The sequence below is a fragment of the Rhinopithecus roxellana genome, chromosome 6 (assembly GCF_007565055.1).
Source record: "Rhinopithecus roxellana isolate Shanxi Qingling chromosome 6, ASM756505v1, whole genome shotgun sequence".
NCBI lineage: Eukaryota > Metazoa > Chordata > Mammalia > Primates > Cercopithecidae > Rhinopithecus > Rhinopithecus roxellana.
The window spans coordinates 49426263-49447426 of NC_044554.1; the positions used below are offsets into that span (position 1 = coordinate 49426263).

General features: G+C 40.4%; 1 long non-coding RNA gene across 1 annotated transcript in view; it reads right to left on the minus strand.

The window, feature by feature from the left end:
• LOC115898337 overlaps positions 1 to 21164 on the minus strand; it is a 129789-nt gene that overhangs the window by 76145 nt on the left and 32480 nt on the right. The window contains exon 2 of the long non-coding RNA XR_004058050.1: positions 8889 to 8986. This is a non-coding gene — a long non-coding RNA (uncharacterized LOC115898337). The remainder of the gene's footprint in view (positions 1 to 8888; positions 8987 to 21164) is intronic.

The window sequence follows — 21164 nt, forward strand, 5'->3', positions numbered from 1 at the left end:
TGACAATGAGTTTTATTTCATTTTTCCATTGTTTTTTTATTGCTACATCATTTATTTATATTCTAGTCTTTATTATTTCCTTCCTTCTGCTAACTTTGGGCTTAGTTTGTTCTTTTCCTAGTTCCTTGAGGTGTAAAATTAGGTTGTTTATTTGAGTTATTTCTTCTTTTAATGTATTTATCACTATAAATTTCCCTCTACTACTGCATTCCTCTAAGTGTTGGTATGTTGTGTTTTTGTTTTCATCTGTCTTGAAATACTTCTCAGATTACCTTTTGATTTTCTCTTCGACTCAATAATTATTCAAAATGTGTTTAGTTTCCATGCATTTCTGAATTTTTTTGTTGTCTTACTGTTATTGACCTCTAGTTTAATTTTTGTGGTCAGAACAGATAGTTGGAATAATTTCAATCTTCTTAAATGTGTTAAGACTTATTTTGTGACCTAACACGGGACCTATCCTGGAGAATGTTGCATGTCCCTTGAGAAGAATGGGTGTTCTGCTGTTCTTGGGTGAAAAGGTATACTTAGTCTGTAGTGTTGTTCAAGCAAACTCTTTATTCATTTTTGTCTGAATGTTCTATTCATTATGTTAAGTCAGTTATTGAAGTCTCCTACTATTATTGTGTTGCTATTAATATTGTCTGAACTGTCAATATTTGCTTTATATATTCTGAAGTTGAGCACATATATTTTTATCATTATCTTATCTTCCTGTTGAGTTGGCCCTTTTATTATTATATAATGACTTATTTGTCTCTAGAGACAGTTTTTTAGTTAAATTCTATTTTGTTGGGTATAAATATAACCACTCCTGATTTCTTTTGGTTACTATTTGCATGAAATATCTTTTCTATCCCTTCAGTTTCATCTTATGTGTGTCTTAAAGTGATATCTTATAAACAGCGTTATCTCTGGATCTTGTTGTTTTTAATTTATTTCCCACTCTTTGCCTTTTTATTGGGTAGTTTAATCCATTTTTATTTAAAGCAATTATTGATAGCTGAGTACCCTTTTGCAATAATGTCAAATACAGCAATAATTGTTCTTTGTTTTACTGTTATTTTGTTACTCTCTTCCTCTTTTGCTGTCTTGCTTTGTCATTTGATGATTTTTGTAGTGATTTGCTTTAACTCTTCATTTTTTATGTTCCCTTTATATTTGTGTATCTTTCATAGGTTTTTTTCTTTGTGGCTAACTCGAGGTTTATATAAAATACCTTGTAGTTTTAAGTATCTATTTTATGTTAACAACTTAACTTCAATTGCATATTAAAATTCTACATTTTTACTTTCCCCCACCCATACTTTGTGCCTTTGTAGTCAGTGTGCTTCTTTTTGTTTTTTATTTTATTTTATTTTATTTTTTTTGAGACAGTGTCTCGCTCTGTCACCCAGGCTGGAGTGCAGTGGTGTGATCTCCACTCACTGCAAGCTCCGCCTCCTGGGTTCACACCATTCTGCTGCCTCAGGCTCCCATGTAGCTGGGACGACAGGCACCCACCACCGCGCCCGGCTAATTTTTGTATTTTTAGTAGAGACGGGGTTTCACCGTGTTACCCAGGATGGTCTCGATCTCCTGACCTCGTAATCCGCCCGTCTCGGCCTCCCAAAGTGCTGGGATTACAGGCATGAGCCACCGCGTCCGGCCTGCTTCTTTTTATATTGTGTATCCATTAACAAATTTTTATCTTTTAACTATTATATTAGAATTAAAAGTAATTTCTATACCATTATTGCAGTGTTACATTATTCTGTATTTGTCTACATATTTGCCCTTACTGGTGCTATCTATGCTTTCATATATTTTTTCATTGCTGTATAGCACATTTTTATTTCAATTTGAAGAACTCTTTTAGGCATTTACTGTATGGCAGATCTGGTGGTGATGAACCTTCGCAGTTTGTATTTGTCTGAGAAAGACTTTACCTCTTCTTCATTTAAAACAAAACAAAATAGTCTTGTGGGATGTAGTACTCTTAGTTGGAATTTTTCTCCAGTGTATGGAACATACCCAACTCTCTTCTGGCAAGACCTTTGCTAAGAAAATTGTTGATAGTTTTATGGGTGTACTGTTAAGTATGATAGCTTTTCTCTTGCTGCTTTCAAAATTCTCTTTGTCCTTGACTTTTAACAATTTGATTATAATTTGTCTTCATGTAGTCCTCTTTGGGTGAAAATTTTTTAGTGTTCTTTGAGTTTTGTGAATCCAGATGTCTGTTTCCTTCCCAAGATTTGGGGTGTTTTCAGCCATTCTTTACTTAAATATGTTTTCTGTCATCTCTCTCTTTCTCTCTATTTTCCTACCAAGACTACCATTCTGTATATATTTGTTTACCTGATGGTGTTCCATAAATCTCATAGGTTTTCTTTACTCTTTTTCATTCCTTTTTTCTATATTCTTCTATGATTGGATAATTTCAAATGATCTGTCAAGTTTGCAGACTTCTGCTTGATTAAGTGTTGGGGAAGCCAGCCCCACACTACCCAGCAGGTACCCCAAGTCCGGCAGAGACAAGGGAGTTAGAAAGAGACAGAATAAGCATTTAAAAGGCAGGTCCAGGGGACGGACCGGAGCATCGGAGGCTTGCTCAGTTGGAGGCTTGCTCACCGCCCAGAGCTCTCGGCTTGGCCCAATTTATTGGTTTACAAGCTCTTTGTTCTTAGGACAGATGGGAGGGGGAGGAAGTGATGAGGAAAAGGATTAATCAGTGAAGGAGAACTTGTGAGTCATTCGATAAGATGTATAGCAGTGGCGGTTTCTGTGAATTTCCTTGAGCAAAGGCGTGTCTCTAAACTACTTAAGATCTTTAACTTATCAGGACTGAAACAGGTGGGAGCAGATTTCAGGAGGAGCCAGGACGTTTGATTATACTCCACTGCTTCAAGGGAGTGTTATCTCCCTGAGAAACCTGTGGAATGCCGCTGAGCAGTTATGCTCTCAGGGCATAAAGACATGAAGGCAATAAGGAGACTTTTCTCCTCAGAGGCAGCCCATGGCTTCCCATGGGTGTCTCACACAGGGGAGACCAACTCAACTGGCACCCCAGAAACTCTCTTTCCCACAATTAAGTCTGCTGTTGAGGCTCTCCATTACATTTTTCATTTCATTAATTATATTCTTCAACTCTAGAATTCTTGCATGGTTCCTTTTTATGATTCCTGGATCTTTTTTGAACTTGTTTATGTATTATTTTCCTGATATTGTTGCATTGTCTGTGTTATCTTGTGGCTCACTGAGCTTCTTTCAAATAATTATTTTGAATTCTTTGTCAGGTAGGTTGTATATATCCAATTATTTGAGGTTGGTTACTGGAAATTTATTGTGTTTCTTTCGTGATGTCATGTTTCCTTGGTTTTTTATGTTCCTTTTAGCCTCGTGTTGATGACTGCACACTTGAAGGAGCAATAACCTTTTCTAAACTCTAAAAACTGGTTTAGGTGGAGAAAGAATTTTATATATGGGTGGGTTTTAGGGTGCTGGCAGGGTGGCATGCAACAGCTCCCACATGGGTGTAGGAGAAATGGTAGCTCCAGCTTCAAGGTAGTATGGTAAATTTGTGCCCAGTGTAAGAGCGGAGTATCACATGGTATGGACTCTGAATAGCTCCATCAGCTGGAATCGTCATTGGCAAAAACTGCAAGGGTCTTTGGTGGGAAAAGCTGCAGGTGTCTGTGGTTACAGCAAAAGCTGCTGGAGTCCTCAGTGTTGAAGGTTGCTGAGATCCTCCTTCCCTCCTTTACCCCAGTGGGGAAAGATTGCAGGTAAATGTGTCCCTTTTGGCACTGCGCCATGCCAAGCAGTGGGAAGGATTGACAAGATAAAATGATTCCTGTGCTTTTCTATGTAGCCATCCTAGTCATTTATGCTCTACTAGGTTGCTGCATTTTCTTCATAGTATTCCAGAGCTCTCCTGTTTTCATCAGTGGATAGTTTTTAAATTGTTTCGTAGGGAGACACAAATTGGGACTCCTGGTTGACCATCTTGCTCCAAAAATATTTTCTCGAATGAAAATACATTCAAGTTGATCCACATTTAAATGTTTTCTACTTAATACTTCAAATATATTCTTTCTCCACATTTGTTTAAAACTGTTTTTAAAGTTGGTGTATCCTTTTGAACTGTGCCTTTGTTATAAAAGAGTCAACTGAGAAAATTAGTCATACAAATAACGTGGAAGTTGTTACTACCACAGCAGAAATGTATAGTCGTATTAAAATTAATAACACATAGCAAAAAAAAAGAGAGTGATCTGCCAGATGTGGTGGCTCATGCTTGTAATCCAGCACTTCGGGAAGCCGAGGCAGGTGGATCGTGAGGTCAGAAGTTCGAGACCAGCTTGGCCAAGATGATGAAACCCCATCTACTAAAAATACAAAAATTAGCCAGACGTGGTGGCGCATGCCTGTAGTGCCAGCTACTTGGGAGGCTGAAGCAGGAGAATCGCTTGAACCCAGGAGGTGGAGGTTGCGGGAGCCGAGATCATGCCATTGTACTCCAGCCTGGGCAACAAGAGTGAAACTCCATCAAAAAAAGAGAGAGAGAGAGAGAGAGAGAGAGAGAGATCTCATTGATGTTGAATATATATGCATTTTTCTGACTTCAGGTGTATATTTCTTTTACTGTTTTCATTCATTCACTCATTCATTCATCAAATATTTATTGAGCATTTATATTTGCTGGACACTATTCTAGTCACTAGGCAGACAGGATCCCAGCTTTTATGGAACTTGCAGTCCAATAGAAGGTAAGTGACAATAAGCAAAAACAAAAGCAAAATACTTTCAGATAATAATCAATTCTATGAAGACAATAGAAGGGTTAGATTTCTGGAGACTGACTGGAAAAGAAAATGTTGCCACCATACACCTGAGAGCCGAAAGCAGCTTTCTCAGGAGGTGACATGTGGGTTGAGGAGCCCAAGCAATTAGAGCCTTTGCCTTGTATGTATATCCCTGATAATATTATCAAATCAAAATTTTATTCATTCTCCTCCACCAAACTTTATTCACAGGGGAAACTGCTCAGGCTAAAGACTAAGAATTTCAGCAGGATGAGTGATGCTTTTTCACTCTTATCAAATAGATTGTTACAAGAGTACTTCAAGCCACAAGATCACTTCAAGTAACAAAACAGCCTCAAATCAAAAATTAGAGATTCCAGTCCAGTTTATGCATACAAAATAACAAGATAACAATAGCTTCAACCACTCTGAGATTGGCTAATGCATACGGAGATTGGAAAAGGGGTAGGAAAGGTCTCACTTGGACTAGTACAAAAAGAATCTGGCTTTGTGCTTTCTGGGCCTGGTAATTATTTAGTGCTGACTTTCTCCTTCATGTGAAATTTTCAGAGCTCTGGATGATTCCTGCTGGGCCCTCTCTCCTGCAGTTCTATTCATTAGAGAGAAAGCATCTCTATTTGGGGTGATCCTTTGTGACTCCTTTCTCAGCCCCTAGGCATATGCCACGAAATTTTTGCTGCTGGAGCTTTCACACTCCACCAGCATTTCTATCAGTCAAGTCTCAAGACAGCCTCTCACACACGCTCTCTCCCTGCCTTTGTCTATTTGTGCTTCTGTGACAAAATATCTGAGACTGGATAATTTATAAGGAACAGAAATGTATTTTTCTCACAGTTCTGGAGGCTGCGGAATCCAAGATTATAGTGCCAACAGATTTGGTGTCTGTTGAGGGCTACTCTCTGCTTCAAAGATGATGCTCTTTGCTGCAGTCTTACATTGTAGAAGGCAGAAGGGCAAAAAATGTTCTATCTAGTTTTCTCCAGCCCTTTTATATGTGATTAATGTCACCTAACAGGGTGGAGCCCTTGTGACATAATCACCTCCTAAATGCCCCATCTCAGTACTATCACATTGATGATTAAGTTTCAGTACATGAATTTGTGGGGATATTCAGATCATAGCACCCTCTAATGGCCCACAGCTCGTCTCCTCACCTTGCTCCAACAATCCTAATGTAGCCACATTCTTTTGCCTCTTCCCAAAAGTTAGCTGGTCAGTCTGCCTTTCATCCTCTACATCTGCCAGGAAGAAGCAAGATGCCAGTTTACTATACCTCTCAACTAAAGAAATAGCATGGTAAGCTTCGTGAGTGGCCTCACTGAAGCTCCTGAGGTGAGGGGAAAAGATTTCTCATCCTCCTCAGTGGAATATCAGATGGGACACACAGCATGAATTTTTCTAAATACTTATTCTCATAAAATTCTCAACTGTCTAAACTCTTTCACTTTATCAAAGAGTTTCAAAAGTTATAAAACAGGTTTATGTCCATTTCCTTTGAAAATCTGAATATAGGGAACTGGCAGCTCAGCTTGAAATCTCGTATCATTAAATAGCTGTACTTAGTTTTAAAAAAAATCTTTTACTTAAAGGGAAAGATCAACCAAGTCATGTTGATCATGATGAGAAATGTGGATATTCTGGGCTGTTACAGGTGTGGGGTGTGCCCCTGTAATCCCAGCACTTTGGGAGGCTGAGGCAGTGGGTCACAAGGTCAGGAGTTCAAAACTAGCCTGGCCAAGATAGTGAAACCCCATTTCTACTAAAAATACAAAAAAAAAAAAAAAATTAGCCAGGCGTGGTGGTGGACACCTGTAATCCCAGCTACTCGGGAGGCTGAGGCAGAGAATTAATTGTCTGAACCCAGGAGGCGGAGATTGCAGTGAGCCAAGATCGTGCTGCTGCACTCTGGCATAAGTAACAGAGTAAGACTCCGTCTCAAAAAAAAAAAAAGAAAAGAAAGAAAGAAATTTGGATATTATTCTAGTGTAATGTAATGGAAAGTATTGGAGGGTTTTTTGTTGTTGTTTTGGGGTGTTTTGTTTTGTTTTGTTTGAGACAGAGTCTCACACTGTCACCTGGGTTGGAGAGCAATGGTGTGATATCAGCTCACTGCAACCTCTGCCTCCCAGGTTCATGCAATTCTGCTGCCTCAGCCTCCCGAGTAGCTGGGATTACAGGTGCACACCACCACACCCAGCTAAGTTTTTGTATTTTTAGTAGAGATGGGGTTTCACTGTGTTGGCCAGACTTGTCTCAAACTCCTGACCTTGTGATCTGCCCACCTCAGCCTCCCAAAGTGCTGGGATTACAGGCATAAGCCACCGTAAGGAGTAACATGATATAATTTATGGTTTTAAGCATATCTTCTATTGTCTATATAGAGAATAGAACTAGGGAGAGGTAAAGGTGGAAGAGAACAGTAGAGCCTACTGCATTAGCCCATGTACAAGGAGATGGTAGCTTGTCTTCTGGTGGAAGCGCTAGAGGTCATGAAAAGTGATAAGATGCTGACATATTTTGAAGGTGAATTCAATAGAATTTACACGATAAAGAGAGGTGAGAGAAAGAGGAATCAAGGACAGATTCTACATTTTTAATTTCAGTAACCTGAAGAATTTTATGGAGCCATTTATGGAGATGAGGAAGACTGAGAGAGGAATATATTGATGGGCGAAATCTGTTTTGGTCATATTAAGTTTAAGATGTCTATCAGATTTCTAAGTTGTGACATGAAGTAGACAACTGAAATGTAAATCTGGATTCCAGTGAAGAGTTAAAGCTGGAGGAACAGGTTTTGGAGTCATCTACACTTACATGGTATTTAAAGCCATTAAACTAGATGAGATCATCTAGGGAAAGAACATAGATGGAGACTGCAAAAACGCTGAGAGCAAGTCTTGCACCTTCAACTTTTGGGGGTTGAAAACCAGGAGACCCTCCCTGCAAAGGAGATTTGGCTGAGACTGATACTAGAGAGGAATTCCATTCCCTGAGCTCATACTCAGGGACAAGGGAAAGAGAAAATAAAAACGTAAGCATGGCAACACTGGAATGAAAAACATACTGAAAAAATTCTAGATCTCCAGGATGATCTGCAGCCAGGAGTTGTGTGCTATGCTCACTGGGGAAATTAGACAATATTAACATGTTCTAATGTTTGAGAGATCCTTGGGTTGCAACCCAAATTTAGCACAGTAGCATATCAGCATTAAGATTGGCATCTGCCCTGTGCTTACCACTGCTTGCCTCAGCAAAGAAGGACTATTCATCACCCATTCATTCAACAAAACCTACTCACCATATATAATACTATCTGTCAGACATTAGACCAGGCACATAAGTACAAAGATTAAAATAGTGTCTTGAGGAAGAAAGACAAGTATACATATAATGACAACTTAGTGTAATAAATGATAAAATAATAACTAATATATACTCAGTGTTGCTATGCATCCTCATGTGTTATTCTAAGTGCTTTAAATGCGTTAATATTGTTATTCTCACAAAAAAATGAATTTCAAAGGTGATTCTGAGACAATTAGATATCTACATATGAAATAATGAAGTTGCTTCCTCACAACATACATAAAAAATAAAGTGGATCATAAATCTAAATGTAAGAGCTAAAATTCCAAAACTCTTAGAAGAAATCATAATAGTAAATCTTCATGATCTTGGGTTAGACAAAGCCTTCTTAGATATGATACTGAAAGTACAAATTTCTAAAGGAAAAAATGGAGAAATTGGACTTCATAAAAATTAAAAACGTGCATCAAAGGACATTATTGATAAAGTGAGAAACAACCACATAGTGGGAGAAAATATTTACAAATTATGTATCTGGTAAGGAATTTGCATCCAAAAATACAAAGAACACTTAACATTCCAAACAAAAAGGGAAGTAACCCAATTAAGAAATAGGCAAAGGATTTGAATAGACATTTCTCCAAAGATGCTAAAAAAAACACCCAATAAGCACCTGAAAAAATGTTCCAGATTGTCATTAGGAAAACGCAAATAAAAACCACAAGATACCATTTCTCACCCACTGTGGTAGTTAAAACCAAAAAGACAGATACTTACAAGAGTTGGCAAGGATGGGAGAAATCAGATCCCTAACAGACTGTTGGCGGGATTATGGAATGGTGCTGCTGCTCTGGAAAGCTGTTTGGGTGCAGCTCCTGCAAATGTTAAACAGAGTTACCACATGATTCAAAAATTCCATTTGTAGGTATACTCTCAAGAAAAATGAAAACATATTTCCACATAGAAACTTGTACGTTGATGTTCACAGAAGCATTATTCACAAAATCTCCAAAGTGGAAACAACGGACATGTTCATCAACCAATGAACGGACAAAAAAAGGTGTACATTCATGTAATAGAATATTATTTGGCAAGAAAAAGAAATGAAATGCTGATGGATGCATTGCATTATATGTAAGTTACATCTCAATAAAACGGCTTTTAAAAACTGATGGACATATTTCAAAGACACAGGGAGTCTGCCTGCTGATCAAATTTGGGGAAAATTGAGCATTGAAATTTAAAATAATGCATATAAAAGAAATCAAGTGGGACAGGTACTATTCCTGTCCTCATTTTACAAATAAGGAAACACAGGTAAGTGAGAAGTAACTTTTCATAGTCATACCCATAATAAATGGCAGAACTAGGATTTCAATTCAGGCAGTCTAGCTACAAAGCCTGTATTTTTTCACCATTGCAATATCCTGTCTTAGCTCTGAAAGCCTTAAAAAAGTGCACAAAATCTGGTAGGATGTGGAGGGGAAACGGTAAGAGAAGGTGGATGTTGGTGAGGTATTGCAGGAAAGTATAATGCTTGACATGAATCTTGAATTTCACATATTTAGCGAGGCAACTGAGGATGGAAAGGAAAGGAGGTAAGCTAAGGGAAAAGGATCATGATAGGAAAAAGCGCAGAGAGGGAGAGATATCAAGGTAATTCAGAATGACAGGAGGTGAATTATATGAAAAGGGAGAAGAAGGGAGCAGATGTCAAGAGGTGATGCCAGAGAGGCAGGCAGGGGCCAGATCGCAAAGTTCCTGGCATGCTGTTATCACGTGTTTGAAGTTTACAGAAAATCATTTTTGGAAACATGATCAATCAAAGGAAGAAAATTTTGATTTGAAGCCAACTCTTGCATTTGTAACTCTCTCAACACAGTCAAGGGAAGGGTGGTTTGGGGTCTAGTTCAACGGGGTCATTTTGCTACAGCTGCACAGAGCCAGCACTGCTCTAGTATCCTGGGAACTGGTGATACAGGTACGTTGCGACACAGCCCCTGTGATATGGATGCTGGTGGTCTTACAAGTGGATGTCCCATAGGGACAGCTCCCCTTTAGGGAGCTTATGGACACAGACATCAACCAGAGAGGCAGACTTGGAGAGGAAGAATAAGCCATATGGTACCCGTTGCAAGAAAACATGAAATATAGACGATTGGAGCCACTTCTAACCACCACCATTACAAAAGTAACTGGGGAAATAGTTTACAGAGGAGAGAGGGCAGGAGCACTGAGGACCAGAAATTAAGGATGGCTACATTAGCCATTATAATTTGGGCATAATAGTTAATGACAGTTTATTTTATAGTCATACATTTGCCAACTCTAGATCTACCAGTTATGTTTATAATTTCCAAGACTATTCCAACCACGATGGATCCATCATTTGTAGGAATTGAAATAATTTCTACTTCAGAAAAGCCACTATCATATTGATGGTTCTCACCCTGATAACCTTCTCACAAGTGCCCAATTTGAGTTCCAAGATTACAGTATTCTGCTTTGCCTTTGGGAAACTCCCCTCCCCTCCATCTGGTTTTGAGAATTCTACCACTATGCCTCACATTCCAATCATAACTCTGGCTGCACAATGACCCAGGCTGGCCAGTCAGAGTATTTTAGCCCCAGGTCAGAGATACTGGATCAGGAAAGGGCATCTATTCCATACTGGGCCAATCTAGAGCTTCCCTATAATTTGCTGTATTAGTCCTGCTGAGAGAGAAGGTTTCTCTCCCTTTGAGAGTGTGAGTTCTAGCTGCCAGCTACCATCTTCCCTAGCCCCATGGAATAATGCATCTGCAAGATGCGTTTGACAAAAACCAAATGCAAAGAAAAGGCAAGGGCAAAGCCCTGAAGACACTGTGTGAACCACTAGATAGTGTCATGTTCATAACAGAATGACATGTCTAGATTTCCTATCTATGAATGTCCAAAAATTCCCTTGCTTTCTTGAGGTGGAATTCTTTTGCCACTTGTGTCTAAAAGACCCCTGGCTAATACCCAAGGAAAAAAAAATTTCTCTAAATTTACCCAGAGAAAAACAGTAGAACATGTGGGAAAAAAAGAGTAAGATTATGCTTCTACAGTAAACACAATTCTAAGATGACCCCAAGATTTCTAGCTCCTGATTTGCACAGACCTTCTCTCAGTTATTCAGTCAAGCACAAATCTAGGTACTGCTGTGAAGGAATTTTGCAGATGTAATCAAATATCCAAATCAATTGACCTTAAAATAGGATTATCAAAGTGGCATGGCTTAATCACACTTGCCTTTTAAAAGCAGAGAATCTTCTCCAACGGGTGGCAGAAGAGGAAGTAAGAAAGACACACTCAGTCTGGCCTGCAATAAAGCAAGCATTTATGTTGTAACTTGCCCATGACAGCCAAGTTTCAGGGAATTGAGGGTGGCTTCTAAACGCTTAGAGCAATTTCTGGCCAACAGCTATCAAAAAATGGGGACCTTGGTCTTACAACTGAGGAAATAAATTCTTCCAATAATCAGTGAGATTAGGAAGAGAACTGCAAGTCCCAAATAAGAATCAAATTCCCAGCCAATATTACTAATAAGCAAAAAAAAAAAAAAAAAAATAGCAAATGTTGGCAAGGTTGTGAAGAAAAGAGAACACTCATGCACTGCTGCAGGAATGTAAATTAGTTCAGCTGCCATGGGAGCAGTTTAGGGATTTCTCAAAGAACTTACAACAGACTACCATTCAACCCAGAAATTCCGTTGCTGGTTATATAAAGAATAAAAATTGTTCTACCATAAAGACACACGCATGCATATGTTCATCACAACACTTTTCACAATAGCAAATACATGAGATCAACCTAGATGCCCATCAATGGTGGACTGGATAAAGAAAATGTGATACATATACATGGGATACTATGCAGCCATAAAAACAGAATGCAGTTATGTTCTTTGCAGCAACATGGATGCAGCTAGAGGCCATTATCCTAAGCAAATTAACACAGAAACAGAAAACCAAATACCACATGTTTTTACTTATAAGTGGGAGGTAAATATTGAGTAGACACAAAGAGGGGAACAATAGATCCTGGGGCTTACTTGAGAGTGGAGGGTGGGAGGAGGGGAGGAGGGTAAGGATTGAAAAACTACCTATCAGGTACTGTGCGCATTACCTGAGTGACAAAATCAATTGTACACCAGACCCCAGCAACACACAATTTATTCAGGTAACAAACTTACACATGTGCGCCCGGAAACTAAAAGATGAAAAATAAAATAAAATTCCTTGAAAAAAAAAACAAAAACATAATTCCAGCCAACACTTTAATTTCAATCCAGAGAGATTCTAAAGCAGGGCTTCTAGTCAAGCAGGACCTTAACTTCTGACTGACAGAAACGTGAGCTAATAATATTAGTGCTATTTAAGCCATTAAATTTTGTAGAAATTTGTTATACAGCTATATTAGACTAATACAGTCTCCTTACCAGTTCTCTGAAGCCAATTGAAACCACCCTTGCAAAGATTATGACAGAGAGAAGTCTAGCATGACTGATTCCATCTTGCTTCTAGTCTCACAAGCTGGCTGTCCTGGCTCATTCCTGAGTGTGGGTCAAGCTAACCGTGGCAGGAACGTTGTTTATAGTTTAACTTTGAAGTAAGGATGATAATTGTCCCTCCCTAAAAAGTGGTCCCCTCCTTGCTCAGGGACCAAAACAACCTTTGTAAAACTAATTAAAGTGAGAGGTGACAACATGCTAGCAGCCCTCGCTCTCGGCGCCTCCTCTACCTCGGTGTCCACTCTGGTGGTGGTTGAGCAGCCCTTCAGCCCGCCACTGCACTGTGGGAGCCCCTCTCTGGGTTGGCGGAGGCGGAAGCCGGCTCCCTCTGCTTGTAGGGAGGTGTGGAGGGAGAGGCACAGGTGGGAACCGCGGCTGCACCCAACGCTCACAGTCAGCGCGAGTTCCGGCGGGTGAGGGTGGGGGCACGTGCTCGGGGGGCCCCGCACTTGGAGCGGCCTGCTGGAGCCACCAGCCCAGGGCAGTGACAGGCTTAGCACCCGGGCCAGCAGCTGCAGAGGGTGTGCCGGGTCCCCCAGCAGTGCCGGGCCGCTGGCACTGCGCTCCAGTTCTCGCCAGGCCTCAGCTGCCTCCCTGCGGGGCAGGGCTCAGGACCTGCAGCCCGCCATGCCCCAACGCCTCCCCACTCCCCGGACCCCGCGCAGTTGGCTCCTGAGAGGCCCAAGCCTCCCCGAAGAGCACGGCCCCCTGTTCTGTGGTGCCCCCCCTCCCCCCGTCCCATCAACCGCCCAGGGACTGAAGAGTGCAGGTGCATGGCGCAGGACTGGCAGGCAGCTCTGCCTGCAGCCCTGGTGCTGGATCCACTAGATGAAGCCAATTGGGCTCCGGAGTCTAGTGGGGACTTGGAGAACTTTTATGTCTAGTTAACGGATTGCAAATACACCAGTCAGCACTCTGTGTCTAGCTCAAGGTTTGTAAATACACCAATCAGTACTCTGTATCTAGCTAACCTAGTGGGGACTTGGAGAACGTTTCTGTCTAGCACTCTGTGTCTAGCTCAGGGATTGTAAATGCACCAATCAGCACTCTGTCAGAACAAACCAATCAGTTCTCTGTAAAATGGACCAATCAGCTCTCTGTAAAATGGATCAATCAGCAGGATGTGGGTGGGGCCAGATAAGGGAATAAAAGCAGGCTGCCTGAGCAAGCCAGCGGTAAAGCACTGAGGTTCACTTTCACACTGTGGAAGGTTTATTCTTTCAGGCTTTGCAATAAATCTTGTTGTTTCTCTTTCTCTGGGTTCATGCTGGGTTTAAGAGCTGTAACACTCACCGCACAGATCTGCAGTTTCATTCCTGTCAGCGAGACCACCAGCCTACCAGAAGGAAGAAGCTCCAGACACGTCTGAACATTTGAAGGAACAAACTTCAGACACACCATCTTTAAGAACTGTAACACTCACCACCAGGGTCGGCGGCTTCATTCTTGAAGTCAGCAAGACCAAGAACCCACCAATTCCGGACACAAAAGGCCATGAGATTATAACTAAGGGAGGGGGCCTGAGTTCTGCTAACATATAGGCGTAGTTTTTATAATCCCTCACAGCTGGGGACTCATGTGGCCAAAGGTCACAATATTTGTGACTTGCCCTATTGCTGCTATAGATAACATCACTACTGTACAGCCTAAGATTGGCTTTTTGAGATGTTTTATTTTTTCAGACTTTTGCATTCTGGCAACTGATTGACACCTCTAGGAATGACTCATGACTCAACTGGTCCTGTGGCCCCCATCCAGAGGTGGGCTTAACACATGAGGACTATTTTCCACACCTCTATGATTTCATCTCTAACAATCAGCAGCACCCATTCTCTAGCCCCCTGCCCACCAGATTCATAAATCCCCAGCCTCTGAGTTCTCAGGGAGGCTGATTTGATTAACAAACTTCTGTCCTTTCATTTGGCTAGCTCTATGTTAAGTAAATTTCCTCTACTGAAAAAAAATCTGCTGTTCTCAGTGTACTGACTTTTCTGGGAAGTGGGCAAGAATAACCCATTGCAGAATTAACTACAGTTCTTAATTTTACCCCTGATTCGTTCTAAGAATGTACAAAAAAGAGTATATTGGTTGCCTGTTACCCCCAATATTTAGATTAAAATTTAAGTAAATTTTGCAAATATTTTTATTTAGATGCTTTGGTATGGTATTGACACAGGCATACCTTAATTTGGAAACCTCATCCTCTAGATTCTAAGAATTCACAAAGTGCTTATATCAATCAAGCACTATGCTAAGCGTCTCATCACGATCATCACATTTTATTCTCACAACCAAGAGCAAAATAAGAATTATCATAATTATATAACAGAAAATGTATGCTCAGAGTTTAAGTGACTTATTCAAGATGGTTAAGGAAGATTTTCTGAATAAGATGTTATTCTGAGTCCTGTGCTCTGTCCTCTACACATCAATATTGATACAGGAGGTAGAAAGAAATTATTAAGCAGATAGTGAGGGTAGAAAAGTCCTCAGCAGAGCTTCCCCTTTAACAAAAAGCAGCCCAATAAATTATTTGTTTCTAACAAAGGGAAAAATCGAATTGCAAACATAGATAAGCACATTGGAAGCTTGCATGGGGGAACTGCTAGCAGCTATGCCCAGAGAAAAGGGTTACCCGGGGGCCAGGCCTGTCCAACATGGAGGCTCTATCTTCCCTTTTCTTTGTTACCACATGTACAATGAAGACACAGGCAACGTGATGCCAGCCAGGCAGCCTTAACCAGTGTTTTGTGCCCTGTGAAAGTGGCACACCAGGTCTGACCAACCTTTTGTGCCCTATGTAAATCGGACACCACCTCCTCAAGCTCATCTATAAAACCCCCTACATTTCACTGCAGGACTGACAACCCATTTTTTGGGACCCATCTCTGCAGCAGAGAGCACTTCTCTTTCTTTGGTCTATTAAATTTCCACTCTGAACCTCACTCTTTGTGTGTCCACGTCCTAGTTTTCTGTGGCTGTGAGACAACGAACCTCAGGTATTACCCCAGATGAATGATGCCATTTCAATCTCATGTAATCTGCCAGCTCTGTGTGTGTGTGTATGTGTGTGAGGGAAAAAAAGGAAACCACTGAAACTATGCAAAACTATGCAAAATAAAATGGTTATAATAAATTTCCCCAAAGTGACTAAGAATCAACAAATATCGTAACTGAGACAGTCTTACATAATATAACATTTGTCCATAGTAGTTAAAAATAGTAAATGTAAAAAGTCAATATATTGAAAGCATGCTCCTTGGAAGATAATGTTGTAATGCAGAATAGTGTTGGCTGAGAACCTTGGGTAGGACTGGCCTATGATTTCTGCCTCAAAGAGAAAAGGATGGAATGTTTATAACAACAGTTGTTACAACATAGATAGGAAAACAATGAGCAAACACATAAAGATTTTGCCAGAAACAAAATGTTTAGATTCTATCCCTGTCCAGACTATCCTGCTGGACCTAGGAGAGGGGAACATCACCATGGTAGAATAATTCTGAAACAACATCACCGAATCTATTTTATCGTGGTCCATTTAAAATTGCTGTGAAGGACCTAGAATAAAATTCTGCTTAGTAACTAATTTAATCAAATATTTTACTCTTAAGGTTTATTCTTTTTGTTCTGTTTCATACTTTTCTATATGTGGGTATTCTAGAAGTTTGCAGTCCATGAAAACTAATGATGATTCCTCATGTGAAATGGTAAGAATTCCTTTGCTTATTCATCATTTTATATTGTTCATGCTTTTTCGTCTATTTTGTATTTCAGAGTCTCTTTTTATACTTTGGAAAGGCCTTGTGTCTGTCATTATAGATAAAGGAAATAGTCACAATATATGAAAAAATATAAAGTTAGTATTCTAATTTTGTAAAAGTATGTTTTTATGGTTGATATGTTGGCATTGTATGTTTTTGTACAATGAGCATAATTCAGGGTGAGAAAATATATCTGGAAGGAGCCATGAGTGCCAACTGTGATTATCTCTGTATAGTGAACGTGAGGGATTTTTAACTTTTTAATAATGGTGTGTTTTCCATATTTTCTGCAAGAATCACATACTATCAAAAATAATATTTAAGTTTTAAAACTAATGAATGCTTTGTGATATTGCTATGGTTTAAATGTGTCCCTCAAAATGCACATGTTGAAATGTAATCACCAATGCGATCACATTAAGAGACTGGGCCTTTGGGGAAGTGATAAAGCCATGAATGGGTTTTAGAAGAGCACTAATCCATTCATGAGGGTGGAGCCTCATGAACAGATCAGTGTACTTACAAAAGAAATTGAAGGGAGTGTCCACATACCTTTTGCTCTTTTGCCTTTTTGCTCTCCCATCGCTTCTGCCGGGTGAGAATGGCACCAAGAGATGATGCCATCCATAGAGCAGTTCCTCACCAGACACTGAACTTGCCAGTGCCTTGATCTTAGACTTCCCAGCCTCAGAATGATGAAAAAATAAATTACTGTTGTTTCTAAGTAACTCAGTCTCAAGTATTTTGTTATAACAGCAAGAAGAGACTAAGACAAATGTTTTTAAGGAAATCTAAATAACTGTATCTCTCCATTAGCCTTAACCTGCAAGACTAGATTTGAGGCTATTAAGAACTGATTTATCTGGCTTGAAGGATATCTAGTTGGAGGAAGGGCAGAGCAAGACAGAACTGGTCACAGTATTTAAAGTCTCACCATTACACAGAGTTGTATATTAATCTTCTAAAGACGTAATTACTGTTGTCTTCTGGAGAACTGTCTCTATAAATATTGAATGTTTGACTAATTGATCCAATTAAACCTTTCAGCACGTCTGCCCTGCCTTTTCCTGCAAACACATGCTGCCACTGCTAGTACCAGCAGGACCATGTTGCCACCACCATCATAACCTAAGGAATTCAGCCCCCATTCCCATCCTACAGACACAAAAAATGAGACCCTGTAAGGGTAATTACTTTCCAAAGCCACAAAATAAGAGGCAGAAGAGAATGAACACTTAAACTTAGGTCTTGACTCGAAGACACTAACGCATTCTTTAAGGGTCCTTGTGTCATCTGGTTTAGTTCTTTTCATCACCAATTTCATGCCTGGGAAGCCTTTTAATTTTGAAGATAAGGGCCAAAATTAGAACCCTGATAGCCTCCCCTTCCCAAATCTCTGCTAGTGTATGGCAAGGACGAGGGTGCCTACAGTATAATGACAGGGGTGGTGCAAGAAAGTGTTTGACCTTCATTTGATCTTGGGAATTAGTGATTAGAAGGGCATCTGACTGTGATTAGGGCACTAGACTAACTTATTCCAAATTTCTGGGTTCTGACTCAGGATTCTCTTAAGTTCAGGAAAGCCATTTACAAATTTCAAATCAAGGCAAAAGAAAGGAAGTTTCTTTGAGGCTTTTGCAATTTCACTTCTCAGAGCTGGGTTACTACCGGTTGCTGCAGGACTGGGCTGGTCCAGAGAAACGGGAACAGAAACCATGCTAGTTCATAAAGTATGATGATGTCAAAAACAAGCACAGACCAATGTAGATCAATACGGCAAGTCAAGGAGAGAGTCAAAGACAACAATAATAGGGCTAGACCAAGCTGGAGCAAACAGCCCAGGAGCAGAGTCCTCCTTGGGAAACCACTTCACTTTTCAGATTATCTATAAGACAGTAGAACTTAAGCAGAATTTAGAGTCCACAGTTTAAACTCAGCAAAGAAATGTGAATGGAGAGCATAGGAAAGCACAGGAAAACATCTCAAGATTTAATTATTTTTTACCCAAATGAGAATGCTGTTAATTTTAGGACAGGAACTGCACTCTCTCACCCAGACTGGAGTACAATGGTGTGATCACAGCTCACTGCAGCCTTGACCTCCCTGAGCTCAAGCAATCCTCCCATCTCAGCCTCCTGAGTAGCTGGGACCACAGGCACATGCCACCATGCCTGGCTAATTGTACTTTTTGTAGAGACAGGGTTTTGCTATGTTGCCCAGGCTGGGCTGGAACTCCTGGACTCAAGTGATCTGCCTGCATCAGCCTCTCAAAGTGCTGAGATTATAGGCATGAGCCATTCCTCCAGAATTTAAGGTCCTTCTTGATGTGACAGAACCAGAGCTTCTGCTACATGGACCCTCCGGAAGAGAGCAGGGTCCGTGGACATGCTGTTGGGTGCATGTACCTGAAACTGCAGCAAGGCATGTGGCTCTGCCTCTGGGTCATTCTGTAGTTCTAAAACGTTCCACGAGCAACTAAGCAACTACTGAGCTGCTCCCTGTATCTGAAGGACTATACATTCTTTATAGCCAAGACTATGCAATATTTCTCTCTTTCACTGCTCTAGTAAAAATATTTAAGTATTCATAAAGTTTATGATTCTTTCACTCATCAGCCTCTGTGCCTCACTGATTCTTCCTCACAAAGTGTTCATGATCACTCATCTTCGGATTCTCAAAAGGATTTGCTCAAGGAATGTTTGCTGAACACAGTATAAAGTCTTAATCATTTAAATACATGCTTTAATTTCAGAGATTTCTCTTTGTTTTATAGGGAGACACATGTCGTTCTCTCAAGGGACAAGGATCTTCTTCAATCCCTGCATCCCCCACATAGTGGCACAAAGGAAATATTTGTTGAATGAATGAGGTTAGTTGCTTTTCCTTTTTAAAATAATCTTGATGTGTCACTACATATTTTGGTACAGATGCTTTCAATATTTGGTTATTCAAGGAGACTGAGTTGGCAAAACTTTAAATAGATGCTATGGTAGAAGCAGTAAAGCTTGCATTTAGCTTGGATAGGTTGAGAAGAAACATGTGTACATTTTCATCTTCATGATCCTCCTCACCTAAAGCCATGGGCTATTGGAATGTCTGCAGAGTAGGTTGTACATACAAAGACATTTTCGCTCTTACTTGTTGGAACCCCTGAATATATCTGGTCCCATCACCACACGTTGGTGGTGACGTTTTTCAAAACTAAAATTAAAAAATAATGGATCAGTAAAAACTCACCATAAGAAGACCTGTAATAAAAACTCCCAAACACAGATAATGGAAAAATGTAATGTTATTGACTCAGATAAATATAAGCCATTGACTTTAACTTGAGAAATGCAGCTTTTCCCCCAACTTTCTTACAGATTCCTCAATTATAGTACAGAGGAGTTAAAATTTAAGTGCTTCCCGCTTCTAAAGTAGCTGGTCCAATTTCAACCAATTTGGATCAGCTACTTTTCTTCTCCATTTGAAACTTTCCAACAATAAAGAAGATAGTCTTCTTGTACTTGATCTCTACAGAATTAAACAGATGCTGTTTTTGGTGTGGACCCAAATCATAGCCCCTCAATGAGTCTGTCAGCAGAGCTGGAAGTCACCAACTTTTAAAAGTAAAGTCCTAATCCCTTATTTTATGAAAATTAGGCCGGGCGCGGTGGCTCAAGCCTATAATCCCAGCACTTTGGGAGGCCGAGACGGGCGGATCACAAGGTCAGGAGATCGAGACCATCCTGGCTAACACGGTGAAACCCTGTCTCTACTAAAAGATACAAAAAACTAGCCGGGCGAGTGGCGGGCGCCTGTAGTCCCAGCTACTCGGGAGGCTGAGGCAGGAGAATGGCGTAAACCCGGGAGGCGGAGCTTGCAGTGAGCTGAGATCCGGCCACTGCACTCCAGCCTGGGAGACAGAGCCAGACTCCGTCTCAAAAAAAAAAAAAAAAGAAAATTATAGTGCCACTGGAGGCAGAAATCTATCTTGTCCTCAAAAACTATTGCACTTGGTCGGGCATGGTGGTTCATGCCTGTAATCTCAGTACTTTGAGAGATTGAGGCAGGTGGATCACTTAAGACCAGGAGTTTGAGACAGCCTGCACAACAGGGCAAAACTACATCTCTACAAAAAATAAAAAATAAGTAGTAGGGCGTGGTGGTATGCGCCTATAGTCTCAGCTACTCAAGGAGGCTGAGGTGGGAGGATCCTTTGAGCCCAGGAGTTTGAAGCTGCAGTAAGCCACAATGGCACCACTATGCTCAGCCTGGGGAACAGAGTGAGACCTTGTCTGAAAACCAAACGACCAAACAAGCTATTGCAATTTAGTTTTGATGTAAAAGGTATAAAAATCTGAGGACATAAGAGCAGTTTCATATTAAAAATAATATATCACCTTGAGCAAAATAGATAATGAAAGTATTATGTAAATAGTGTATTTTAAATCATTTATTCAACCTCTTTTTAAAAATTGTTCGACTTACTGAAAGAGAAATCAAAGTTTTCAAAAAGAACTGTCCCCACACACAGTCCCCTACCCCCACCTAGCCTTCGATTTCCATCACTATAGTCCGGAACAAGTATTATTTATAGTTAAAAGATGCATCCGTCAGCTCAGCTAACTAAAGTCCCAAATGCATTCAGCTGCCTACTGCTAAAGCCCAGTTTTGAAAGCTTTTATCTGTCACCAAGGCCAGCCATCCAAACCACTGACACTCAGATTCATTACAAGCCTGTGACAGAGGCCAACCCCATGCGCAGAAGCT